This window comes from Limulus polyphemus, unplaced genomic scaffold, assembly GCF_000517525.1.
Source record: "Limulus polyphemus unplaced genomic scaffold, Limulus_polyphemus-2.1.2 Scaffold1463, whole genome shotgun sequence".
In the NCBI taxonomy this organism is placed as follows: Eukaryota; Metazoa; Arthropoda; class Merostomata; order Xiphosura; family Limulidae; genus Limulus; species Limulus polyphemus.
In genome coordinates, this window is record NW_013667073.1 from 35,538 (window position 1) to 41,241 (window position 5,704).

The 5,704-nt window shown below is 38.0% G+C and overlaps 1 pseudogene; it reads left to right on the forward strand.

Annotated features, from left to right (window-relative positions):
• Window positions 1–5,704, forward strand: part of LOC106463700 — a 141,623-nt pseudogene that overhangs the window by 14,930 nt on the left and 120,989 nt on the right.

The following is a 5,704-nucleotide window of genomic DNA, read 5'->3' on the forward strand; positions in this document are numbered from 1 at the left end:
AACGAACGTCAATAATACTTCTAACCGCAGATCAATTACTCACTGTCTACACACACACATTACATTAATCTCCCGTCACGTTGTCACCCTCATTTATATACCAGTCTACCCTCCATCTAGTAAATACTAGAGCATTCGCCAAGATACGAGATAGTTCTAGAAACTAGAGGGCGCCACACGTGACCTCGATGACGCAACAGTATTATAGAACTTGTTCCATGTATAACAACTCATGTGCATTACAGCATTCTATAAAACGTGACTATCAAATTAAATGCGAATAATTTGACATTGTGTTCAAGATAACGGATGAAAGAACGTTAAGATTCTATCTAACTATCTCTCGATATCTGGATCAGAACTGTCGTGTTTTAGATATAGATGTTGATGTTAATCCTGTGACATATCTTATTCAAGCTGCCGTGACCCACCCACACTTCTTATTCAAGCTGCCGTGACCCACCCACACTTCTTATTCAAGCTGCCGTGACCCACCCACACTTCTTATTCAAGCTGCCGTGACCCACCCACACTTCTTATTCAAGCTGCCGTGACCCACCCACACTTCTTATCCATGCTGCCGTGACCCACCCACACTTCTTATCCATGCTGCCGTGACCCACCCACACTTCTTATCCATGCTGCCGTGACCCACCAACTTTTCTAAACTACCATGAGCAGCACTTCTTATACAAACTTTTGTCTCCAATACGTACTTCTCAACCTTAATGTTATGACTTGTTCACTTTCTTCTTACTGTTATGACCTGTACACAATCATTCTACTTTCCATAATAATCTTCACGAGACTTCCCTGTTCCTGTTGTAACATGCCATACATATCAACTTATTCCCGTTGAATTTCCTTGCTACCGTGACATATATTTGTTTCTTCACTGATGTCACCTGGCCATATATTTTCTTCTTACTGTACGAGTGACCTACCATACTTTTTTTGTACTCTTAAGAGCTGCTACTCCACTCTTTGCTTTTGTTGTGACCAGGGCACTCTTTCTTTCCACCTTACTGTTGTGACCTTTATACTTTTATAACCTGTACGTACCTTTGTTTCTCTTACAGTTCAACCCGAACGTTTCCCATTTTAATACTTCAAACTTCACAAGTTTCTTGTTTTTATGACCTCCACACATTTTTATGTACTGTAACCTCTGCACACTTTAATTATTTACATTTATGAAATATGCACTCTTTCATTGTTTTCGTCATCTCTACACATGTATTTTTATTACTGTTGTGACTTATTTCACTGCTTAGGCTGTGATCTGAACATAATTTTTTTTTTTCGTGATATTATGGCCTCTAAACATCTCTTTCGTTACTTTTGTGGTTTAAAGCTACTTTTCTTGCAGATAAATTTCATTTTCTAGTTGTATCATAAGACGTCTGTCAAGCAGCTGTCTGAACTGTACTTCAGAATAAAAGTGTGTATTTTTATAATGTACCAATATGAACATAAAGTTTTATCGTTGAATGTCAAAAAATAACCGGTAATGTAGTAAAATAACCTTACTAAGATGGTTAGTTAGTATTCATATTAAAAAGAATCAAACTTCCAGTACAATAGGGTTTTTATAACTAATGTTTGTTTGTTTGTTTGTAGTTTAAGCGCGAAGATACACAATGAGCTACCTGTACTCTGCCCACCACGGGTATCGAAACCTAGTTTCTAGCGTTGTAAGCCCGTAGACATATCACTGTGCCACTGGGGGGGGGGGTATATTTAGTGCAACTTTTTACTTAGTTTTCAAAGTTTAAACTGTATTAATGTATTTTTAGAAACGGTACCATTACCATGACAACGATGGAGGAATCTACTCTGCTGGTGCAGGAAGCCATTGATTCAAAAGTTTCGATATTCGACTTGTCATTAACAGGGAAAGTAGGAAACGACGAGGTAAGAACAGTTTTTTTTTTCTTCATTGGTCCCTTTGTCAAACATTGAAACCGAAATAATGACGATAGTTTTAGTTGTAAACGACTCAAATTCACTAAATTATTTTATCAGAACCTTGCTTATTTCCAATAGCTTACCATTTTTAGATGAGGTTATAATAAAACTGCTTATTGGTCTTCATAATAGACTATAATTTTTTGAATCGGCAGGGGCTTGGGTTAGCTCTGTGGTGGTAGAGCTAGTGAGCCAGCTTTGAATCCGAGCGATATCACAAAATATTTCCTGCGCTTTAAGCTGTGGGTGCATTATAATAGTGACAGTCAATGCTCGAACGTGGATGGTCGGTAGTAGTATTCTGACTGGCTGTTTTCCTCTGGTCAGTAGCTCAAAACTAGGAACGATGGTAGATAACCTTAGTAGCTTTGCGTTAAAAAAATAAATACTGAATACGTTATATTTTACCTATTTGTTTTCCCCTGTTATTCATGCAACTATCTATAATAACGTGATATTTCATGGCACTAATATTAATTTCATACAAATAACAGTAAACTAACTTCCATTATTGTATAACGCTAATGATTACTAACTTATTATTTTTAGTTATATGAATTTACTTGCTGTCTTAAAATCTTCTATACTTGATACGGTTATATTCGTTATACAAACACAGAAGTAACAAACTAGACACAGTAGTTCACACACCCGCGAAGATTTGGAAAATCAAACCTACATCCCCGGTGTCTCAACGGTAAACTAGATGGTGAAGAACATTAAAACTTGGGGCTCGATCTTTGCGGTAGGCAGTAGTTCACACACCCGCGAAGATTTGGAAAATCAAACCTACATCCCCGGTGTCTCAACGGTAAACTAGATGGTGAAGAACATTAAAACTTGGGGCTCGATCTTTGTGGTAGGCACAACACAGATATCTAGTTGTTGAGCTTTGTACTCAACAACAATCAAAAAGTAAAATGTTAAGAAACCCTAAACAATATTATAAGCATTGAGAATCACACGTAAAGACAAATGTTAAACGTACGAGTTTTTTAAACTTGATATAAATCTGCTAGACTTTTTCTTTAATTTTTGGAGGTGTTTATTTCGAATTTCGCGTAAAAAAACAGAAGGCTATTTGTGTTAGCCGTCCCTAATTTCGCAGTGGGAAGGCAGCTGGTCAACACCACCCACCGCCAAACTCTTGGGCTACTCTTTTACCAACGAATATTGGGATTGAGCATCACATTATAAAGGACCCATTATAAAGGCTGAAAAGGCGAATATGTTCGGTGTGACGGGGATCTGAACCCACGAGCCAGGCGCCCTAACCACCAGGCCTTTATGGGGGGGGGGGGGAGCTGATTTCTTAAAGCAAATATTTTTCGTATCAACTGGTTGTTGAGATAGCAAATGCATTTTTTTTTTTTGGATTCGAAGACATTTCTTTAAGTTGAATTAACTGTAGACGTATTCTTGGCTCCCACTAAAGAAATGTTGGCACAATACAGTAGTTCTAAGTCGTGGAAGGACCTCTTACTTCTACAGTCAAAAATCTATGTATTCATTTATCTTGTAAAACACGTTTCATTTTAAATAAGTTGGAAAATGCTTGAACTTCTAACCACAAAAATAAGTTATCGTATAATGTTCGAAAGCAATGCCCCGTATGTTAAGCTTACAGGGTGGTCATAACGTAGTTAGCAAGCAATGGAAATAGTATAATTACAAAAGTGGAATATATTGTCAGTCTCTTTTCTAAAATACATGAATTGGCTAACACTTCATACTAAATGGGACGGTCAAAGTTCAGATATAATGATAAATCATATACACAATGTTGTATCCCAAGATACAGTGGCAGAGCGTTATGTCTATGGACTTACAACGCTAGAAATCGGGTTTCGATAACCGTGGTGGGCAGAACACGGATAGCCCATTTTGTAGCATTGTGCTTAATTTCAGACAAACAAACTTGTTTTATGATTTACATGAATAACATTAAATACCGCAGTTGACTGAGAACAAAACTAAAGAAGAAAAAACGGGTATAGCCCTGAACAGTTTATCATCTTAGTCCTCCGGTGTGTTAGCAGGCATAGCCCTGGACAGTTTATCATCTTAGTCCTCCGGTGTGTTAGCAGGTATAGCCCTGAACAGTTTATCATCTTAGTCCTCCGGTGTGTTAGCAGGTATAGCCCTGAACAGTTTATCATCTTAGTACGACGGTGGGTTAGTGGTAAGGTTACGAACTTGCAACGCTAAAATTTGGGATTCTATTCCCGCTGTCGACAAGGCGCTGGTAGTCCATTATATTAATCTGCGCTAAAAACATATAAACATTTATCATCTCAATTATAATGGGGAGAGGCTTGACTTTTGTTTTGTGTAATAAATCGAAAATATCTATTTCCATTTCATACGAGAATACGTTATGCAGAAGGAATAGAATTTAATTTTTTTGTAATTAAGTACAAAGCTACACGATGGGCTATATGTGCTATGCCCACCACGGGTATAGGAATATTTCATTTATTGATCATTTATCAATTATCCCCCCCCCAAAAAAAAAAGAAATCTATGCGTATTATAAATAACTTTTACTCTTAGGAATGGGGGAAAAAAAATAGGGTTCATGAAACTTTGTGGGTTTAATCTCTACCAATCTTACCATTCACGAGGTGGCGTGGGAAGCAAAATTGGTAATAAAACTACACACGCCTAAACGTAGGAAGACATTAATCTGTAAACTGGTGTCGCCTTTATATATACACACACGCACCCTTGAGAGGTTACAAATGAAAGAAAAAAAGATACTAACTTATAATTAACGAAGTGATCAACAGAAATCTACCACAAAGACCCCGAAATTCTTAATATTTTACTATCTGATGAACTGAGTATGTTAAGAAGCTCGCATCATAACTGACATTCTTTAATCTTTCATTGTGATTTGTTTTCTTAGGAATTATTACAGTTTGACATCATGCCACTGCTGTAGTTCAAATATTATATCCTTCTTAATTGTCATAAAAAAATTAGAATTTTCTGAACCATCGACGAGTTATATTTTTATTTACACATGCATTGACACACTTTGAATTGATATCATCCATTTTGGCCTCCGGTGGCTCAGCGGTAAGTCTAAGAGCTTGTAACGAAAAATCGGATTTTGATACCTTGGGTGGGCAGAGCACAGAGAGTACATTGTGTAGCTTTGCTTTTATCAACATAAAAACAAAATCACCTCTCTTTCTTTGAAGAAACGACCCCTTATGGTGTAACACTTCTGAAGACAATCGTTTGTTTGTTTGTTGAATTTCTCATGGTGGAACAGAATGTGTAAGAACTACACAGCCAGAGGAAATGGTAGTAGGTGTATGAATGACACTAGCCGGGGGAAATGGTAGTAGGTGTATGAATGACACTAGCTGGAGGAAATGGTAGTTGGTGTGTGAACGACACTAGCCGGAGGAAATGGTAGTTGGTGTGTGAACGACACTAGTCGGAGGAAATGGTAGTTGGTGTGTGAACGACACTAGTCGGAGGAAATGGTAGTTGGTGTGTGAACGACACTAGCTGGAGGAAATGGTAGTTGGTGTGTGAACGACACTAGCCAGAGGAAATGGTAGTTGGTGTGTGAACGACAATAGCCGGAGGAAATGGTAGTTGGTGTGTGAACGACACTAGCCGGAGGAAATGGTAGTAGGTGTGTGAACGACACTAGCCGGAGGAAATGGTAGTAGGTGTGTGAACGACACTAGCCGGAGGAAATGGTAGTAGGTGTGTGAAC